This window comes from Microcebus murinus, chromosome 3 (genome assembly GCF_040939455.1).
Source record: "Microcebus murinus isolate Inina chromosome 3, M.murinus_Inina_mat1.0, whole genome shotgun sequence".
Lineage (NCBI taxonomy): Eukaryota > Metazoa > Chordata > Mammalia > Primates > Cheirogaleidae > Microcebus > Microcebus murinus.
The window spans coordinates 97,545,030-97,568,524 of record NC_134106.1 but is presented as its reverse complement, the minus strand read 5'-3'; the positions used below and the strand labels follow the sequence as shown (position 1 = coordinate 97,568,524).

Here is a 23,495-nt window from a genome sequence, read left to right as displayed (position 1 = left end):
GAATTCCTGAAAGTGTACCAGATTACAAAGCTCAAGTTTTTGGAGACAGGCACACCTGTCTAGCATTGTAGCATTTCTATTTACTGGACATCCTAGGTGGTTGCCCAATAATTATGAGAACTACTACAAGACCGAGACAAAGTTTTATACATGCCATATACTCAGTTCTCAGTTAATACCAGTTTATCATCCTCTCCTTTTTCCCTTAAAAATTGACATAATAAAATTATGTTGAGAAAACTTAAGTCAACCTATAGAACAATGACCAAGAGACAGGCATGACTAATAAACACCGAAAATAGTCAGCCTCAGTAGGTGCTCAAGATGAAGAAATAAAAATAACTAGATGCTGACTTTTCAATTTTTAACTTAACTATGCTTAAAAATAGATAATATTGGAGATACAGTTATTCTTACATTGATGGTAAGAGTATAAATTAGGAGAACTAAACTAAAGTAATTTGGCTACATGGTATGTCTTAAAATTTCATACCTTTTGACTTAATAATTCTACAAATTTGATTACAGTGATAATTGTATTTTCTCACAAGGCTTTATAGAATTCTAGCCATTAGACCACCAGGGAGTCCACAGAGATTTATAAAGATTTTCATTGGGATGTTTTCAAATAATAAAAAAATATTATATGGTTAAACATTTTGTGGTGATTAAACACAATGATATCAGAGAATGATTAATAGCATGAGAAAAGTCTGTGTAGGCCATATCTCTCTAAAAAGCAAGACAGTCAACTATACATAGAGTATGGTTCAAATTGTGCAAAAAAGGGAAAAGAATATATGAATTATCAAAGACAGGAAAAAAAGACTCAAAGGAGAACAATGGCTGTCTTTAACAGTGGGGTTATTGATGAGTTCTATTTTCTTTATTTATACTTTCCTGTGTTTTCTGAATCTTTACACTGTTCATGACACCGTTTTATGTTCAGAAACAAAACAAAAACAAAAACATGAAGTCGGTCCATTGAGGTGAAGAAAGCCGATTAAGAAGCCTGAGTGCAATTGAAACTCCTCAGCCTACAACCAGGCTCATCTGAAGGGGAAAGATGTGCTAGTTCCATCAGCTCCTGATCCAAGAGGAGTGACCCACAAGTTGGTGCCCTGTGACTAGGAGAAGCTTCTGAGGGACAGGGAAGGGTAGGGCTACCAAGACATTTTTAGTACATAGGGTTTGCTTGGTTCCAACATGATACCCCTGAACTTCCAAACCAACTAAGAGTTCAACTATGCTTGGAAACTATTTTACCTCATGCCTAAAATCTGGGCTTTTCAGACTTTTTTAAGCATCACCGTGAACCAGCATGGGTCCAGGGATTCCCACTTAAGAAACCACTTGGTTTCCTTCTTTCTATTCACCCCACTTCATTCTAACAATAACCACTGTCACTTTGTAGAAATAAGGACACTGAGGCCCACATCACGTACCAGGTACATTGGGCTTGTCTGACCATATTTTATTGTATTGTCTGTGAGTCTCTATGTTGTGTTCATATTGTCCAGAATAAAAAGAAAATGAAATAGTTTATTTAAATATAGAAATTGCCTTAAGAGTGACTTAAGTTTTAAAATAATAAATTTGCTCATTTAAACGTTGGAAAGCATTGCTCATTGTTATCTTGGGTATTGCCAGGTTTAGCAATAAGGGACCAGGAACATGAATATACAGAGAAAGGAATGCTACTTAAAGGGTGTTAGTGTTAGATTTAAAGATGCAGACAATTGTGGGAAACGACATGAGTTTAATTAATACAGGCAGGAGATGCAATGACTGTTCTGTATGTAGAAAGCTTTGGGCAGAGGACATAGTGACTTTCCAAGCAAAGAGACAAGCTTCCATGGGCCTCATGTTCTCATGAGGTTCTTACCCTCCTGTTCTCAGAAGTTATCTTTTCACTCTCTCAACTCATCGTAAGTGTTCTAAGGAAGCCCTGGTTCTTGGCCCACAACACCAGAATATTCCTCAGTGTCTACTATGAGATGCAGTGACTTGCAGATGAAATTTTAAGCCTTCTAACTCTTTGCTGGACCGGATTTACAACCTAAGAGCTACTTCTGTAAAAGAAAAAGAGTCAGAGAAACCAGGACTGGAGAACACGTGGTGAAACAGGAAGAATGGGGGCATCTGCAGTGAGATTAGTAATCGATATTAAAATGCCACTAAGTACTTTAGGGCAGCATGAGGCGTGCTTAAAATTTGGGTCAGGAGGGCAGTAATTGCCAGAGAACAAACAAGAGTGGTAGGAAAAATAAAGAACTCCCCAAATTGAATGCCACTGTTAAGAAGAAGGAAATTAGGATACTAGACATAAAAGATACAAAGTAACTACATGGTTACTATAGTAACCATTTGCTCCTGTTAAGAAATACCATCTACATTCTCTCTAAATTCCTGATCAATTTTACAGTGACCTCATATGACCAATCTTGATACAATGCTATATATTTAATGAACGTGGTAACTCAGTATTTGGTTTTAATGGACCTATTTTTAAATTTGCTGATATTGATCTTAGTCAATATGTTTTTGCTGATCTTTAATCCTTTTGATTCTAATCCAGGCAACTGACTGGTGCCTGTCTGAGACTGTCTGGCCACTAACAGATGGGCTAGCCTTCACATGGCCTGTTATGTCACTACAAATTTGAGAGTGTGCTAACATAAATAATCCAGATTCATGTCCCCCATAGACAGAACATATTTGCTTTCATCATGTATATGGGATAAATGTATAGTCCTACCATTTTTTTCCTTTGAACTTTCACTCACTTTTATGATGAAATATACATTAGAAACTTTAAAAAAGGCTTTGTCTTGTCAATCACTTAAAAATCCAGTACATTCCCTTTTTCAAAGACTTTCATGAGTCTTTCATGCAGTCTGCATGAAATCTATTTTAACTTATTTTTTTAAAAATAGCATTTTATTTTGTTCTGTGGGGTAAGAATTCATTGCCTCTAAAATTAATTCCACTTGAAGAGCTCTCATTTTTCTCTCCACTTAGTCAAGGATAAAGGGAGGCTCTTCTCTTTCTTCCTAGTTACAATATTTCCTCTTTTAATACTCTCCCTACAATACTACTTCTCCATCAGGATTTCTTTAACTGGCACCCACCAATAGAATTCAGGGGTTCGGTGAACTTAGGTACGAATAAAAATTTTATCTTTATTTTACTAACTTCCAGCTAAGTGGCGATCCTACAATTATGGGTGTAAGCAACAAAACACAGAAATTATGTCCAACTCTGTCGCTAATGAAATCATAGACATAATCATAATCATATCAATTTTTGATTGTTACTGATATAACTGAAAACATATTTTACATATTGATATTTAATATTTTAGTGTATCATTGTGTCACAAAATTATTTTTGTAATATAATGATAGCTTTACCTAATATAAGTAAATTTCGTTGTAATCCTATATATTTTCTATTATTCATACAAAAGCATTGTTTTGAGAGGGGGTCCATAGGCTTCAGAAAAATATGAAAGGGATCCATTCTTCAAAAACTGTTGGAATTTCAGTCAGTTTTTCTAAAGCCTCCTTTTTCTATGTAAACCATAGCTTGAATGTTTTTTACTTGTCCTGAAATGCCCCTAAGTCAATAAACTTGTATTTTCTTCAGAAATCCTATGATCTATTATGTTTTTATATTGCATGTGAAGTAAGAGCATTTTTAGTGCCAGTTAGAAGAATGAATCAGACATTAAATTAGCATTTACTATAATGAAATCAGACCTGTATAATCACCACAGTGCAATTACCCTCATCTGAAAATTTGCTATGTTTCCCTTTTCAGCGTCAAATAATCAAAACTCTTATTCAGCTGCGAAGGATAGAATGTTCTTCCTCCAAGTGCTGAATACAGGCATTGATTCCCTGTGACAAAAAGGCTTCTATAACGATTGATTAAAATATTTATTAAGTGCTCACAACACACTAGACAGTTTGCTAGACATAGTCACTTTTACCAGTGTAGGAATATTCACTACAACACACAGATATTTAGTACTAAATATAACATGCCCAAGTCACCATACAATATTTCAACGTAGAAAAACATTTTATGAGTAAACAGATAAAGGAAACAAAAGTAAAACATAGAAATATTTATTTTTGCATATTTATTTGTTGAACTGAATTCCAGGATTAATCAAATCCTCAGTCTCTGTTGAGTCCTGGTGAATCTGTGTCTAATGGAGAGGCAGCCTCATTTGCAGTGATTGGGCAACCGGAGCAGTAGTCACTGCTTCCATTAAGCGTGATGGTATCAAATAGTGGTGATATCACATCTCAGGAATCAGACAGTCAGTGGTGATATCACATCTCAAGAGTCAGACAGACCCAAGTCTGCATCCTGGCTCTACTGCTGACTAGTTCTGTGATCTCGTTTAAATTGCACTTGAAGCTCAGCTTTCCTACCTTAAAAAATGAGAATAATACATTATGACTTGCAAGGTAGTTATGGGAATTAAAAAAGTTATATGGAAAATGCCTGTCACCCAGTTGTCTGGCACATATTAAGCCCTCAACAAATTTTAACTGTCACTGTTGTCAGAACTCTGCTCAAATATGCCCCCTTCCTAGCAATAAGAGTTCAAGAATCATGTCAATTTCTAAACTTAAATATTTAACTCTTACCAAATATACCAAGTATGATATACTTTTTGGGGGGCAATAAAATTAAATTAGAAGTTATACACACACACACACACACACACACATACATGTACACATACATATACAGAAATGTAGGAATCAAATGGGAAATACTGAAAGACAATAAAAATAAATGCTAAATGTTGTGATACATAGTTTGATATTTATATCCTGGCATGAAATAGGGTGATTGAAGAGAGTTTAAATGAAAGAGCAGTTTAAAAATATGTGGGTAAGTTTAAGGGAAGCGATATAGAATGGTGCAGCACCCAAGCAGCAGCAAATGTGGGGAGCCCCTACTACACCACAAACCGAGGAGGGGAGGAAGCCATTTCCAGAACCTGCAGAGAGCGTGGCTGTCACTGCAGGAGAGCACCTCCCAAGAGGAGTTACAGCCTTATCTAGAGGGGCACAGCCACTGTCCCACCCCTGTGTGGGAGGGAAGTCTAGGGATCATATAGTCTAACCTCTGTCTTCATCAAACCCCAAAACTGGCTGGAAGCCAGAGAACTCAGGAACCCCAAGTAAAGCACTCTGGAGCATGATGGTGAAGGGTAGAGAGTGAATATGAAGAGGCTGACAGAGATTAATAAGTAAAATATTATAAAATGTACTTAGAAATTCAGAGGAGGGAGCCATAGGGATTTGAATTATCTCAGGAAGCTGCTCTAACGATGCAAGCTAGTCCTACAAATAAGTCCTGCCTTAGACTCGCATGTGTGTACATTGTAATGAAACATGACATAACCACTCTGCTCTAACAATTCCACCCAGTGATATGGTCGTGAGCCCCTCCAGTAATGGTGCTACTTCTTACAGCTATACACCATCAGTTATGGTGAACCAGCTTGGCAAGAGCCCAGGATTTTTGCCCTGCAAGTCTTCTGGAAGTTTAGAGAGAGGTTACTTAGCAAGCAAATTATCTTGTATGAACAGAGTGAACAAATGCATACTGAGGTAAAAATTGCAACTAACCTGACAATAGGTCTCAGCCTTGTTTTTCTCCCTGCCCATAAATGGTCTGGTTATCTGTTGGAAGACAAATGCTCTCTGTTGTCAAGGAGCCTACTGAATCCTTCACTCAGCTGCCATTGATTACTCCTACAGTACCTATTCATTTGCAACATTCTATTGATCTGTTTACAGAATTCACTTCAGGACTTATTTTGTGACAGAGATGCTATCAACAAGGGATTCCTTTGGGTCTTGTTTATAATTTTGTTGTGGTTAGCAAGGCTGTTTGTATGTTCAAGTAGATTGTCCCAAATGTTTGGTCTTATTTTGTGCAATAGTAATAAATCAGTCTTTCCACAGTCAATTCAGTGAATTATTCATTCAGCAAACATTTTCTCAGAGACTGTTTTGTGCCAGGCACTGTGATAGGTATTAGAGATGCATCTGTTAGCTCTAAGAGGCCAAATTATTTTCATATTTTAAATTCTAATGTACTGGTAATACTGTCTTTTTATTGTTCTCTTGAGAAAGACTCTCAAACCTAGCTAGGGATCAAGCAGAAAAGAGTTCTATAATTGATGACTAATGTCTACAGCACTTTCAGCTGAGTATCCGCTCACCTGGTTGGTCTGTGTAATGCATTGCATCTTTCAGGTTCAGTACCACTTCTTTTTGATAAGAAGAAACCTTTGTATAATAGTAACAGACAAGTTTACTTTAAGTATAGATTTTCTTGTACCCAGAAGGCTCCCCAAATCTTTTGTTGAATAAATTAATTTAAGGCTTTCAACATTCAAAGGAATTGGCCTTTATCTGGACAATGTGTGGTTCTCACTTTCTATCCTTTCTACTTCTGTCATACTCTGAAAAGTGACAGTGAAAACTCACATACAAAATGGTGCATACCTTTCTGTGGCTGGCATTTCTAAAGAGCTTCCCTAATGATATCTATGAATCTACATATGAAGATTGAAACTAATGGAGCATATGTGAAATTAGGAATGACTGGGTTTTAAGCTCCAGACCACTTCCAAGTGGAATCTAAGAAACAATTGGAAAGTGATGGTTGCATTTTCTGTCTGTGACAGTTACATGGATGTATTCTATACTGGCTTCATAGAAAAAATTAATTCTAAATTTGTCCCTTAGTTAGAAACAATGAAGCTTTACAACCTCAGAACATCTTGAGAGATGTTTCCTGGACAACTTCTCTTCAGGAACATCCATCTTGGTGAAATGAATTAAATCGTTAGGTATTATGTTTGTATGCATATTCTTCAAGACACACATACAGTGGATGAATTCACAGTAATTTAATCCATTATCTTTTCCTTCTTAAGGTAACTTCTATCAAATGGTCTCTGAGTTTTCCTCTCTCTCTCTGTCTCTCTCTCCCTCCTTTCTTCATGTTTTCTAAGGATTAAAAACATCTCACTTTTGGATCACTGGCCTTTGCTTCATGACTCTGTACCTTAACCTAGAATGAAGCAAGAGTCTACTCATACCTATAATGGTCAAAATGCCTGCTATTTCTCTTTAACCTGTGGGTCACTCCTGCCTTTAGAAAGGATAATCAAAATATTCAACAACTCACAAGGCAAAGACAGCAAGCTGGGAGAATAGATGTTGGCCCATAGCCCTGAAGGAGGGGTTCAGAAGCCCAAGCATGATTGATGAATCAGGCATTCATCTTTAGTTGCCACCAATTATGAGATGGTCTGAGGTTTCCTGGGGGAAAGAATAAGGTAAGTGGGCCAGAGGGGATTTTATTCTTGAGGGCTAGGATGGATATTAATCAAATGCCAACCCTTTGTAGTCAGGATCTGTTGGGTTCTGCTGTTTGGCCCCTTCTCTGAGGGCTGCAGAGATTCCCAGGGGAGAGAATTGCAGCTGATAGGACACCCAAGCCCTCTGTTCTAATAGGAGACAAGGCACCACCATCTCTCATTGCTTTTTCTCCTTCTCCATGTTAAAGAAAAACTTACTCTGACACTTGTTGAAATGACAAGGCAAACTTCATTCAGGATTACCACAGTAGGTACAGGCACTGCTGCAATGGAGTTTTGCAGCAAAGGAGAGAGACTGGGCTTGACTCCGAATATAATGAGGAAAAGTGGGAATGTAAACCAAGGAGCAGAGTGGAAGAGAGGGTCAGTGGATGGAAAATTACTGAGAGGAAGCCTCAAGGGTAAGGGGAGGCCGTGGTTCTGGCTGAACTGGCCTAACAGGGTTCTTGCTAAAGACAGGCCAGGGTGACCAGACACCACCTGGCGGATGGTGGAGCATGAAGAATTTGAGTAGATATTAATGGTGATCAGATATTGCGGGTGGAGGATTCAGGCTAAACCAATGTGAGCGGAATCTTGCTAAAACTTTGTTCTCAAAAGACATGGCTGAGGATGGGGCCTTATGGGGCCTAACTGGGCCCAGAGGAGCCTGACTAGTTTGGACAAGGAGAGAATTTTTGTCAGCCATGTGTTTTGCTGCTTGTTCTTTTTTTCTTTCCTTGTCTTTGATATTTCTTTTCTTTTCTTTTCTAAATTTGGTTAGCTATTATAATATTTATTTTTTACTGATGCTTACTCTGATCCATGTAGTATACTAATTGCTTTATGAGCATCATCACATTTAACCCTGTCAACAAATTTAAAATGTGGTTACCTCTATTACAGATAAAGAAATTAGTTTCAGAAAGGTTTCCAAGATCTTAACATGACCAAAAAAAAAAAAAAAATTACACAGTTGATGCACATCATGTATGGAATGTGAACCCAGACCTCACTGATTGAAGATTGCACATATTAACTATGTCACTATGTCAGCATATCCCAGCATTTTGTCTTTTTAATTTAAATATCATTAGACTGTCTTGTTCTCTCTCGAATACTTCCTGTTGCCTTAAACCAGGCATCATGCTATATGTATGTTCTATGTTTGTGTGTGTGTGTGAGACTAATATATCAATATATAGATAGATCATATAGCTAGATCTATACCTCCATATATATATATATATATATATATATATATATAGAGAGAGAGAGAGAGAGAGAGAGAGAGAGAGAGAGAGAGAGAGGGAGAGAGAGAGAGAGACTCACATAGGCCCTTTAGCCATTTGAATTTGTGGTTCCTGTCCTAGAAAACACCATAATTTGTCCGTGGAGAGACCTGTTATTTTATTTGTGAAAATGTCTTAAAGGCCCTCAGATTATACAAGGGTAAGCCCAAGGGCTAACCTAAAAGGAAAAGCATAAGAGGGAAAGAGCTGAATTGTTTTGCATGATAAAGTGACAGAGAATTTAAGTTGACCCCTGACGGTTCAAGAAAAGTTTGGGGCTCTGGAATTTGGTAAGAAATAGGGGACCGAAAGGGTTATTAAAAGGATGATGTCCCAAGGCAGCCGGCTGAGACCTATGAGGAAAATTAGTAGTAGTAGTAGTAGTAGTAGTAGTAATCCTAAAACCGTATAGGAGTGAAGGCCTAGAAAATAGAACTTGTGGAAGAATGCAATTTGGATTTTATTTGGGGGTGGTTGGTTTTGTTAATGAGGATCTGGCTGGGAAGGGAAATTTGGAGTAGGAGAGATAAGAAACTATAGACTCTCTCCCCCAGGAATGCTCAGAAACCATAGCAGTGGTGCTGGACTTCCACCAGAAGACTGAAGTCAGGTTGCTTGAATAGTAAAGAAAACTGTGACCCCAGAAGATTGGAGTATATGGGGGTATTTGGGTTACAGGATTTTCAGTGCTTTGAGAAAGAGTTGCTTCTTCTCAGATTAATTTTGGAACTCTTACTTGTTCTCCTAGTATGGACATTTAAACAAATAATTCTTTTGCTGTCAACTTGTTTTATAAAGACCTTTCACTGACAACCTGTCCTATAAATATCTGGGCAAAGGAAGATCAGTCCCAATTGGCTTTGATCATTTTTCTTTATGGCACTGTGTTTTGTGGGCATGACATAAGGTCACCCTAAGCTCTATACCACCTGTCTTTGCAGATATTTTCCAAACTATGTCCCGTGGAATGTGTTTGGAGATGGATTCTCATTATCGTCAAATCAACGGTCAATTACCACTTGTAAAGGATCTTAAGGGTGTTTGTATTTCCTTGAGAAAATAGAATTAGATTCAGTAACAATGGTTAGCACTTACTGAGTGCCACTGAGCCAGACACTCTCTCGAGTAACTTAGTGTTAGCTATCAAATGTTCCTAATACCCTGTGAGGTTGCTGCTGTTCCCATTACCATCCTTCTGATAAAAATAAACCCAGGTGTGTGGAAGTGAGCGATTTGGAACAAGGTATCATAGCAGCGGTCAGTAGCAGAGTTGGGACATTGACTCCAGCAATCAGGTTTTGCTCTGAGCCTCTGCAACATCTTGATAAAATAATTGTTGGTTATTGGAAATGGTACAGTTTTTGATAATCTCATTTTGTCATTTTTAAGCCCTAAACTTTTAAGAAAGCACCTTTGCTGTTTTTTTCAGTGGTGGTCAGGAATGAATGTTCTCAAATTTTGGCCTTGGGGAACGTAAGTTAATGAATGCATGTGAAAATGCTGTCCATAGAAGTTTGGGGGCTAATAGAACTTACTTTTCCTTTCACTCAGATTATCCCTGGAGCAATTTAAGACTTCTAAGTAGGAAAGACTTCTAGGTGTTTTTGACTAGATACAAGATTCTCATGCTTATGTTCTACTACAGTGACAAATGATTTAAAAACTAAGATAATTGGCAAAAAGGTGAACAAATTAGGGAGAATGGGAAGAATACTTGAAGAGTATTTGAGCACTTAAAAAAACTTAGATTTTTCTCTGTGAACTTCACAGTACAAATGCTTTATTTTCTTCAAAACATGACTCCAAAAAATTTAAAAAAAGATTGATTTGGATGAGAAGATTTATTTTAGAATGACTGTCATCTAATTTGAGTGATTCCTGTTAACTGTGGTTTCTGTCATTTAGGAAATTCTCACTTACTCATTTGATGTGGTGAGAGCCATTTTTCCATGTGGGAGATTTTGGCCTGCTGCATCTTGTGCTATGGGACGCTCCAGCCCCTGCGTTTTCTTTGTCTTGAGCAAACTCAGCTGCCAGTTTCATCTGTGATCTGTTATCCTGGAGTGGTCAATCCTGACCTAACCAGTTGTATGATCTGTTGTGAAGAATTGGAAGAAGCCGGTCTGCTGTAGAAGCTGTCTTACAGTAATGTGCATATACTGCATGTGAGAGACAAAGAATATAGTGATTTATTCTAGTGATGTATATCAAGAATTTATGAGATGGAAATTGACATGCCGGCTCCACAGCCCCCACCCATGGTAAAATTTTTTTATGAAGGATAAGACCCATTCCTACTTCTAATACTGGGTGAATTATTTAGATAAACATCTCCTTCAATTTGTAGCACTGAATTCCTTACATGCAATTCAACAGTGTATTGCACTTCTATTATTTGCAATGTGTCATGGCAAACTGTGTTTTATCATTTTAAATATAATCTAGTGAGGAAGAAAGACACATACTTAAATAATTCTGATACAAGTTAATACTATAATAAAGTTGAAAGCACTATAAAGAATTATAGACTGAGCTATGGAATTCATTTTGAATAGGGATGGACTTAGACTGGGAATTTTACTCTTTTTCATAAGTTTAGTACTTTTGTTGTGATTGTCATACATGGATAAGGACAGCATATTCTATACCTTTCCTTTTCCATTTCTCTGAACCCTTCTTCTAGCATCCTGTATGCCTTATGCCTGTGGCCATTCTTACTCTTTAAGTATGGGTCCTTTAAATGGAGGATACTAATGACTTTCCTAGTCCTTTCCATATCCCATGGCCAGCCATGCCCCATTTGGGATGTTGAGTTGTAGATGGGAGCAGTAGCTCCCCACTGATACCATGGCAAAGAACAATAGCCTTATTTAGGGTAGTGGAGCTACTTTGTGCTTCCCTGTCTGAATAAACACAAAGGTCCTGACCCTGGCCCCCCTTGGAGAACTGGAGGAGGCAATTTTACATAACAAATTTCAATTAGTGGTGCTAATGGAGAAGACTTGCTGTGAACCGCCTGAATCCAGGGAAGATTTGCAAACAAAGTCTCAGTTCATGCTATTTGTACCAATTTCAATTTAAGCTGCTGATTAACTGTATGTTTTTACACATGTAGAAAAACAAATTATTGCAATTACCAAGCCTCAGGAATGTAACTCCGCAAGCTTTATTTAAAACCACAATGCAGCTGTGGCAATCATTTCCACAACAACTCTTGTAGTCTCGTAGCGTTTATTTTTGTGTTGAGATTTATTTTTTATTAAGTTTGTCAAAGACACTTTATACATAGGCGCTTAATAATGCTTTTTGGTGAGTGTCTGACTGAAATCTTCCTAGTTGTTTTAAAAGAGTCTTACTTGTCATATTTTGATGTGGAATTCAGAGATCAATACAATGTTATGAATTTGAGGTGGATCTCTTTTTCTTTGGATTTTTTCTTTCCTTTTTTTTCTTTCCTTTTCCCTTCTTTCTTCTCTCTTCCCCTTCCTCCCTCCATTCTTTCCTTCCATCTCTCTTTTCTTTGTTTTGGTTGATATTGGAAGTGATCATCAATAGTGTGAGAGAACCACTGAATCATCCATTGTTTCTTGTAGGAATCTAATTTTTGGAAGTGAAACAAATGAATCGTCCTCCTGAAAAGAAAACCATTAGTTATTTAGGAATTTTTTTCTCTTCTCTGAGTGAGAGCTTCCTTTATATGTGACTTAAATTCTTAAACATGAGACTGCAGGGGACCAAAAGAGAGAGAGGCAATTTCCTTTTATAACTGCTTGTGATAACACATGTGGTTCTGTCACTAAGTGGTGGTATTTCTTTTTAAGTTTAATTCAGTCACCTAGTTTGTTTCTTTAAGCATCATGTTGTAGATGTCTAAATCATCACCATGTGGAATGTGCTGAACTGAGCTGATTATTGCATTCTATATACATCTAGTAGGGAATCCAACTTCCCGAATTGATGTCTACTAACTAGGCTTCTCTCTCTCTTTTCTTTTTCTGGAAAGTGAAAAGGTAATTAAAGTTGCTTTTGTCAACCTATCTTCTTGGGACTTTGGTCCTTGCTGTAAGGATTTGGTGTTCAGCCTGAGGGATTCTAGAATTTCCTTTTTTTTGAAAAATCTGAATTCTAGCCATGGTACCCTTTTCCCAGTACCAGACATGTAGATAAAAGACGATGTATGAGAGAGGGAAGGAAACATTTGCAGTCCCTCTTCTATTGAAAAACATATTGCTGTTTCTATTTCTTCTATCTTCTGGCATTCTAGCCCCAAGTGTGTGTGACAGACATTCAGTAACTGGAGAAATGCTGGGATTTTCAGTCTGGCAGTTTTGATGTAAGACACAAACGAACATCTTCTCATTGCTTGTTCATATGGGCCATTTTTATGTCCAACATGGTCTTCTTAAAGCAAACATGCAAAAATAAAATTGTCCTAAAAAACCTGGTTGTTATGGAGAAGCATGTTTGCATCATTATGTGCCTGAAATAAAATGGAATGATGGTGTTGAATATCCTTGATAATAAATAAAATAATTCTTTATTACATATTGTGTGTGCCTTGCTTACAAATGTATGAGAACATTTTGGTTTTGTGTATAATAGATTGCATTATTATCCATGGAAATTAAGTAAGGGAGCAGCATAAATGGAATTTAAGCAGTTTAACAATACTTCATAGTGTGAAAGTGTGCTGAAAACTATAAGCCATCTTTGTATTATTATATACTGACAGAGTGAGTCTATGTGAGTATGCAAATTTTAATCTGATGTGAATCATGTAACTAAGTCACTATTAGTCAAAGTTTCACAGAATTATTACATTTCTAGCTACGAGAAAAATTACTTCAAGTTGACAGTATATTGTAGGAAAATCAATGACTAATTGCTTTCACCTTTAAAGCAAAATATAATTTAGTTTGGTTAATATTTGTATTTGCCAATCAAAATTGAGACATTTTAGCCTCTGAATATATCATAAATAATCCTTTGTTTTATAATTGTGTTTATGGGCTAGCTTTAGTCTCAAATCTCAGAGACCAATTTCAACTTCCACAGCTAGTAAGAGGAAGTGGAAATATGGATAAAGTTTCAGGTATGGTTGGATCTAGGATCTCAAACAAGATCATGAAGATTTTTTTTTTCCCCCTCCTTTTTTTTTTTTCTTCCTTGGCCGTTCGTATTCTCCGTTCCTTCTTCCTGCTCTCAATCCTGCATGCCGGTCTTTGCTTTGGGACTGATCTCACTCTCCTCACATGTTGGGGAAGATGGATTCTAGCAGTCTCAAGTTTGAATCATTCCTTTCTTCCTTGTTCCAAAAAGAAAAGTGACATTCTCACTCCTTGTCTATATACCCCAGATAAGGCAGAGCACTGATGATCCTTACTTGTATAACAGACCCATTCCCTATGGATAAATATATACTGAGAGGGAATAGTGCATATTTGATGGTTCACGTTTATGTCACATGCTCACTGCCACAGGCAGGAAGTAGACTGCTGTGGATATCTACCGCGCCCAGGAATATTTAAAATAGTTTTTCCATCAGATCTTGAAATAGACCATTAAAAAAAAAGATTTCAATCTGTAAGATACATTAGCCATATATATGAATAACACACTTACTGAAAGCTGCATAAGAATGACATTAAGGCGCGCCCGCGATCATGTGACACGTTCAAGATGGCGGCGCCCGGCTCCCTGTGGCTCTTGGCCGTCGCTCTCCTGCCCTGGTCCTGCGCTGCTCTGGCGCTGGGGCGTCTGGACGCGCCCGCGCCCTTGCCGCTGGTGATCTGGCGTGGGATGGGAGACAGCTGTTGTAATCCCTTAAGCATGGGTGCTATTAAAAAAATGGTTGAGAAGAAAGTACCTGGAATTTACGTCTTATCGTTAGAGATTGGGAAGACCATGATAGAGGATGTGGAGAACAGCTTCTTCTTGAATGTCAATTCCCAAGTAACAACAGTCTGTCAGATTCTTGCTAAGGATCCACAATTGCAGCAAGGCTACGATGCTATGGGATTCTCCCAGGGAGGCCAGTTTCTGAGGGCAGTGGCTCAGCGATGCCCATCGCCTCCCATGATCAATCTGATCTCCGTTGGGGGACACCACCAAGGCGTTTTTGGACTCCCTCGATGCCCAGGAGAGAGCTCTCACATCTGTGACTTCATCAGAAAAACGCTGAATGCTGGGGCTTATTCCAAAGCTGTTCAAGAACGCCTGGTGCAAGCAGAATACTGGCATGACCCCATAAAGGAGGATGTGTACCGCAACCACAGCATCTTCTTGGCAGATATCAATCAGGAGCCGGGTGTCAATGAGTCCTATAAGAAAAACCTGATGGCCCTGAAGAAGTTTGTAATGGTGAAATTCCTCAATGATTCCATTGTGGACCCTGTAGATTCTGAGTGGTTTGGATTTTACAGAAGTCGTCAAGCCAAGGAAACCATTCCCTTACAGCAGACCACCCTATACACACAGGACCGCTTGGGGTTAAAGGAAATGGACAAGGCAGGACAGCTAGTGTTTCTGGCTACAGAAGGAGACCATCTTCAGCTGTCTAAAGAATGGTTTAATGCCAACATTATACCCTTCCTTGAATGAAACCCTTGAAGTTCGTAACACAGCACAGGGAGCCCCTAACTCTTCCAAACCACATGGGAGAGAGTTTCCTTCATGCCCAAGTCAGAGCTCAGATCCAGTTTGCAACTAATCCTTCTCTCCTATCATCAGCTGACATGCCCTACTTGGAAAGATCTAAGATCCCAATCTTATCCTTTGCTCTTATCCTTTCTTGCCTCCTTTTGCCATATGGTGTTAAATGCAAATTTAATTAGGTAATAACCATGGAGATTGTTTTACAACCTTTTGTTGTGGTCAGTCAAGTTTAGTGCTAAGAAAGGCAGTCTGCTACAGGTCAATGCCAGAACTGTACCCAGGCCCAGAGGAGACTAAAGCAAAAAGATAGATTCTAAGGGCAAATATCTTCTTCAGGAAACTCTAGCCACATTTCAAGCAGAGAGAATGCTGATGATTTAACTAGTGCTTAGAAAAGTATTGCTTGGATGTTTCTGTGTAATTTTTCTTAAGGCTGCCTTCCTCTCTGGGTATGTTGCCCTCCATGCTGTTTTAGCAATAATTATTAGACAAATCCCACTGACCTACCATCTTGCCTCTGCAGCACCATTTTGTCTCCTTTAGTAGTGATGTATTTGTTGCACTGTCATAAGAGGAGGGAAGGGTTGCTTAAGAGTGGAAATGTACATCTTTATAACCTAAATAGGGGGTGAAGAAAACGTAGGAGTGAATGAAAAATAAGGCAGCTAGTTCTTTCCATTCCATCTTTGACCAACCTGCCCTTTCTTAGCATGACTTGTGGTCTGGATGCTAGATTTGGATTTTAGAGTCTGGATGGTAATTGCTAGCTTTAACATAGAACAGAAGGAACAATATGAAGAGACTGGGCTTTCTAACTTCCATCCCCCAAAACTAATTTATCAGCATACTCCAAACTATTTGATATGTTCTGTAAGAAAAGACTTGTTTGCTCAAAAAAGCTTAGAAAATATTGCACACTCCTTTTCTCCTTTTGGAGATCAACCTCCATTAGAATACTAAGGACTCTGAGAATTCCTGGTATGTATAGAAACTAACTATAATCTACCATCTCCTATGCTGTTTGAGCATGGAAATCATAGCCCCCACTCTGTGAAAATGTATTAACACTTTCTATTAATAGAAGACTGTTCTGTAGAATGCAAGTTTGGAGAAATGATTAGCTATGCTTTGATGCAAGGACATTGTTAGTGCTGCTAAGTTTACCCTTTATGGTTTTTCCTTTCTCTGTTAAGCCTCATTCTTCAACTAAAAAATGAAGATTAAGGACAAGAAGTGGGGGATGTGAAAACAGTTTTATGAGGTTATCTAAAATAAAGAGTAGTTTCTTAAAAAAAAAAAGAATGACATTAAATGACTGGCTTGCCTTTGCTAAACGATAATAACTTTATAGAATAACATGTTTTTTTGTGTGTGACACCATCAAAAATAGCAGTACAAACGCTTCATTTCTTATTCTTTTTTTTTGTTGATGATGATAGTATGGTAGTGGTGGTATTGACAATACCAAAGAAAATCACTGAAGGTGCATGTTTGGGAATTCTACCTTAATTTTCTTTATCCATTCATTTAACAAAGATTTGTTGAACACCAGCCATAAGGTTGGGAGACATCTGTGATCAAGACAAATACAACCCTTCCTTGAATGTCACTTTTTCACGGTATCCTTCCCTGCCTGCTATACTGCCAGTGACCACCCCTCTGCCCTGCATTACCCTGTCAGCATTGCCTATTCTACCTCCTGCTTTGAAAAGAAAAATCTTTGTAGCAATTATTCATTATTTGGTTATGTTTTTCTTATTTATTCTTATCTATCTTGATGAGAATCTAAGCTCCCTTAGGGCAGAGATTTTGATTTGACTTATCAGTAGTTATACTGCCAGCATCTAGGACTGTGCCTAGCACAGAGGAATAACTCAGTAAATATTTGTTGAATGTATGGATGAGGTCCTGACTATAGTCTCCCTTCTGTCTCTGTTTCCTACCAATGGACACAAAGCATGTTAACTATTATATATGCTGAACTTCTAGAAAGCAAAATAAAGCAGCTTAAATTCACAGAGGATGACAGTGAAGGGGTTAATTTGACCAGGTAGTGAGAGAGGTCTTGCAGATGAGGTGACATTTGAGCCTGAATAATGTGACAATATGGTCCAGGCCACTTCTTGGGGAGGAGACTTTGCAGCAAAGGGAAGAACAGATGAAAAGAGCTCACAGGTGGGATTGTGCTTGGCCATCATCAAGGAGTAGCAAGATGTTCAAGAAGGCTGGAGTGCAGTGAGAGGAAAAGAGAGGAGATAGACTGAGGGCCAGATCAAGGACCCCTGGTAGAGATGAGGTTTGACTCAGAGTGAGGTGAGATGTGATAAGAAGATTCTTGAGCAGAAGACTGAAATTATCTGACCCATGTTTTGAAAAGATAACTTGGGCTGTTGTTTGTCATTCAGGAATAGAAGTAAGAATACTCATTGGAGACCAGGTGAGGGAGGTAGGCTTTGTACTGAATAATAGGGGTACGGTTGGTGAAAGTAGACTCTGGACATATTTTTAAAGCTTGAGGTAAAGAAATTTTCTGGTAGATTGTATATGAAGTGATAAAAAGATGACTCAAAGATAACTCTGATGTTGAATTTGATTTTCTAATTTTAATTATTGTATAAATTTTCCAAAATCTTATATTCTTTGAAAACAGTGAATTCTGTTAAGCTAAAGTCTATTATATAGTTATACTTGAAAAAAAATATTTAAGGAAGTAGTTATACTTTGTAATACATGAAATATGAAAAGCCTTGCTAGAATGAAATGTGTAACTACATTAGAGACAAGATAGGTTCTAGAACTTTACAGCTCAAATAATTGATGACAAAATACTCAGTCTTTAATATCTATGTATATCTTACATCTGCCCTAATTTTGATATTCTTGAACAGTTTGTTCTCTGTTGGAAAATACAGTTGCCATAATCTAGCACTGAGGGTTGTAGAATGAGGTAGCAGTTGGCTGGGTAGGAGGAACAGGCAGCTTTGGGGGTAAGAAAGAATATCAGGATTCTCTACACAGGGAAGAAATTATTCATATCGAGATTTAGCAAAATAAAAGGATGATTATTTGTAGACTTTTACACTAGCAGATTATCAGAGTCACATCTATGCCTATGTCAATATCTATATATCTACATAGGGTAGATGTGTGTGATTTGAATTGTGCATATGGGCATCTGTGTTAAGATCAGGTGTCTAAACTTCCTTTAAGAACAAAATATTTTACCTGATTTTTTTATTGTCAGCAGAAATCTGAGAGTATATATGATAAGGGAGTTACTTGAAATATGCTTAAATAATCCTGGTAGAATTCAAATTCTACTGTTCAAGTTTCAACCTTCAAGCATATTGAGGTGAGATAAAATAATTGCATTCTTTTAGCACGGGATATGAAAAAAGTCAATAACTTATTTAAAATTATAGTTATCTGACACAGGAAACATTTTAAACCCTTCTAAATTCTTGATAAAAGCTATCCCTTGATCATAAATACATGAATTTTTAAAGTATGGATATGTTTGAAGGGTATGTTTGAAGTAATACCCTTTTCAATCAATGTCTAAAACTTACTTCAGGAACAAATTGAGATGATTTCTTAGGTAAATGAGAGCACTATTCTTCATAAGTGGTTAGTCTAACAGCACTTTAAAGGCCAGTTAAATGAGGGAAAGTGGTCCTCAAAGGACAGCAAGCCAGTGTCAAAGGTCTGTCAAAAGTCTGTCTTGACCCTTCTACTTTCACAAAAATCCAGAATTTTTTTGTTTTTTTGCCAAATGTACATAGACATGACTAGTACAGCACATTTTAGCAAGTTGGCAAAAAATTGTTTATTTATGTTTGGCTGGTAGTCATGAATACTCATGTTGGTTTTATATGCTATGTCCAATAAGATTTCCTTATCCAAGAGCAGTGATTTCCAGAATCTTCTTTGTGTCTGATGTTGCTTTGAGAGCTGGTTATAAGAAACAGGGTAATCCCATGTAACCTTATCTCTCCTTCTCAACTCCTACACTGTTTTATTATAATATAGTGCTTGTTTTTTTAAAATGTTCAGTATTTTCTTAATTTCATGCCTAATAACGACAAATAACAAGTACCTTGTAAGAGTATGGCTTAGGATACCCTCGTTTCAGTTATCAGTTACAATAACCTTAAGTACGTAACTTGCCTTAAAACTATCACCAATAGGATTTTCCAAATGCTGTTACAGGAAGGCAAATTGATTGATTCTGATTTATGAGAAAAATTCTGAAGCTGTATTAAAAATTTGCTCAAGAATGCTAATAGCAAATTATACAATTAGTAATAGTAGCAAGTTAACTTGCTTTTAACTTGATTTTAACATCTCCTTATTATGAACTATATACATTAAAAATGCCAATGTGCTTTTTAGTAATTTTTATTGCAACATTAGTCAACATTTTGAGTTGAACCCTTCATTACATAAATATAATTTCTACTTAAATTCTATAGAGAATTAGGGAATTAAATGAAGCAGAAATTGGGCCACTAGAGTTTTAAGTTAAATTCCATTTCAGAGATCTGAGACACTTTCCTTTTTTTCTTATGTTAGTAATCAGTCCAGAAAATGATAAGAAAAGTGTTTCTCAGAGTTAGGAAAAATTAAATTCTTTATTTTCCTACCCATTTTCCTTCTTTTTTCTGCTTTTACACTCCAAATATCCAATTATGGAAGTGAGACCATGACAAAATTTGATGAGACATTGCCTCAAATGTCTATAAAGAGAGCCACTCATAACATTATATCCTTTTAAAAGAACCCTCAAATAAATTTAATCCCCATTTGGGGCTATTCCTCAAACGTAGCACTGCTTACTAATTATTCTAGCATCCCTACATCTGATTAGATACGCAGTGCCTGTCCTTTGCCAATGGGGCAGCCAGTCGTCAGTTCCAGCAGATCGTGGCCATGTGAGAATGGTGGCCTACTATTGCCAGATCTGTGAAGTCAGAAATCTCATTTTAATGGAGACGTTCTGATTTTTTTCAATATTGGTAATTGATTTAAATTTTAAAAGAAATTATTTGGCTAGGAGGCCTCATTGACAACGATCGAAGGGGAAATCCAACTAGAATTTTATAGTAATTGCAGTAACTGCATGAAAGATGGGGGAAGGGGGGCAAGATTAGAAGCAGGAAGATAGTTTCAGACTGACTGGCCAGATGAATTATCACAGTGGCCAGTACTGGGGGAACAGAAACAGATCCAGAGAAAGAATAGAGGGTGGGCTAGAACTTTCAGGAGACAGAACAGGCAGGACCTAGAAGACATTGTGTTTAGATAAGAGCTTATAGAAGAAAAGAAGTTTCAAGTTTCTCTAAGGTCCCAGGAAAAAGAAACTGCTGGGGCTCAGGTGGAATGTGCATATTTTTAACAGTAATCTGAAATCCAATTATCTGTCTTCCACAAGTGCAGACACCACTCCTGCGCACACAGAATAATTATACCATGTATGGGCTCTGCTTTGATTTTTCAATCAGAGGATGCACTGGTACCATTGCTACATTTGCTGGAAAGGTCACGGCTTCAGTGGTTTAGAGGCTGGAAAACAGGATGAAAATAGAACGCCACAGTGATTGTGTAAAACAGAGGAGAAGCTTACGCAGGTTGGTATTCAATCACTGCCTGGAGAGAAGAATGAGAGAGGCAAAGCCAGGGACTGAAAACTCATATGTAGACTATGATGCTAGAAAAATGGGAAGGGGGCAATAAAGCTCTAATTCTCCCCATTCTGAGTTAGCTTGATACTGAAAACTGAACAACTGATAGCTCTTTGTTGAACTCCCTGTAGAGGGAATATTCTGTCTACTACTTAAAGATGAAATTCAAATGATCTTTGAAATCCTGGGTCTACATATTGTCTCTATTTGAAGACAAGAATAAGAAGATTTGGCGGGGGAAAATGAAGACACAGGGAAGAATGTCAATTCAATAGTATTTATTGGACACTGTCACATACAAGAGAAGGACCTGATGATCCAATATTGATTAAGACATAGTCCAAGCTCTCAAGACAGATAAACATTTAAGTAACTAATAGTAATAAAATAGAACACATATTGGCAGTAGCTGTCTTAGAGAGATTGAGCTTCAGAGTCCAAGGGACAGATAGCCAAATAACAATGTCCAGTGGTTGGAAAGAAGGGCCTTATTTCCAAAAGAGATGTCATGGCTCGACACAATTGCATAGAATATGGTTTGGGAGTCAATTCTAACAAAGATTAGAGATGACTGAACTTTCACAAAGAGAAAATGTAAAGCAAAAATCATGGTGCACCAAGGGTGGATCCCAGAAGATTCTTGAAGTCCGTTAAGCAGGGATTTACCAGATTCATATAGGATAGCTAGCACCTTTATCATTCTTTACCTGTACCTTGAGGGGAATTTAAGCACTTGGAGTCATAAACACTCAAAAAAATTAAGGCCTATCTAGATTTTGGAATGATGAAGTTAAAGTGAAACATGACATGGATAGCAAAAGAGGTCTAAACACAACTCTGCAATTAAAATGGCATGACCCAGGAAGCAGTTTGAAGTCCAACTTAATTCAAATTTAATAGCAAATACATGTCATGTTTGTTTTTTTTCCATTCTTCAGATACTTCACTTAGGATAATGGTCTCCTGTTCCATCCACATTTTTACAGAAGGCATTTAGTCATCCTTCTTCCTGGCTTAATAGTATTCCATGATGTACGTATACCACATTACAAATTAGGCAATCCTAATCCTGAGTCTTCAGGATTTAAGTTAGTTGGACTGAAGTGTCTCAAATGTAGAGAACACAAAGAAACCTGCCCAATCTTAATACTGTCCTTGAAGGAATGTTTTTTCCTAATTCAATGAGGCAAATTTTTGTTAGCAAAAAATGTTCTTCAAGGAAGGTTTTGCAATTGCATGTAAAAAGCATTTTCTAAGTTACTTATCACTTAGGTAACAGTGTCCTGATTTACTTCTGCTTTTGTGGGGAATTGTTTCAGTAAGAACATTGTGGTTCCTTTGTTTTAGTGAGACAGGTAAAGAATTTTGAAATCATGTACTGAGTGAACTAAAGCAAAGGTATACAATAAAGCTTTTAGAATTCTAATTAAAGATATAAATGGAAAATGTGGATGAATGGATGAATGAATGAATGAATCAATCAATAAATGCTATGGATTGGCTCCATAAAAGGTGAGCTTGGATGCTTCAGGTATGATGTCGAATTACTGCCGTGACTTTCTGAGCTTCAGGAGTGCTGGGCTCACCCCACAGGATGTGGTATTCTCTGTTGGCATCATACTATCGCTAATTAGGGAGCCTTTAAGTTTATGCTTACCGTTCTAGAAAACAATGACCTAAATCTACCCTATTAACAAATAGAGTTTCTCAGGTTGTTTTGTTGCTTTGCTCTGCTGACATTCAATTTAGACTATTTCTAATTAAATTAAATGTGAATGAGAGAAGAGAGTGAGAATAGGTAAACATTCTCAGTTCTTCCAGAATCTTCCCTAAATAGTAGTTAAACAGCTCTTTTCCTGGGGTTTTAGCAGAGATTGTGAGTTGACTAATGGAAGGCAGGGGCCATGCTTTCTTGGCAATATTTATTTCCAGGACCTCAACAAGGGCAGAACTTGTAACAGGCACTCAGTGAGCATTGGCAGAATAAACAAGTGAGTTGCAGTCTGGGAGCTTTCCTGGGGCAGACTCTCTAGACTTCTCTAGCAAGAAGGAGAGTTTCCTAGCAGGGCTCACACACTTACCTTGGCAGTGACCTTATTGAGTTGTAACAAATTGTTTATATATTTGTTTTCCACCAAAAAGTTTATTTTTAGAAGGGAGGGGGTCTCTTATATTTTTTATTTCGTTGTTTTGTCAGTGTGAATCTCCATTCCCTCCACGTCATTGCCTAGTGATGTTTAATGCATATTTATTGAGTGAAATCATTAAGGGGTGCGTTCCCCATACCATTTTCCCCCAACTCCTGAAGGTAAGATCTGATAATTAATTAAAAATGCATAATGCTTTTACTCGAGTATGAAGCACCATCACTGCATACTGAATATAACATAAACATAATAGAACATAATGCAATATAAATAATATATAAATAATAAACTCTAGCCAGGGATAGTGGGGTATGTACCT

The 23,495-nt window shown here is 37.5% G+C and overlaps 1 protein-coding gene and 1 pseudogene across 1 annotated transcript in view; both read left to right on the top strand.

Moving 5' to 3' along the window:
* The window catches only part of KCNIP4 (potassium voltage-gated channel interacting protein 4), a 1,096,218-nt gene that overhangs the window by 64,489 nt on the left and 1,008,234 nt on the right, over window positions 1-23,495 (top strand). The window lies entirely within an intron of this gene.
* LOC105856190 (palmitoyl-protein thioesterase 1 pseudogene) lies at window positions 8,676-17,585 on the top strand (annotated as a pseudogene).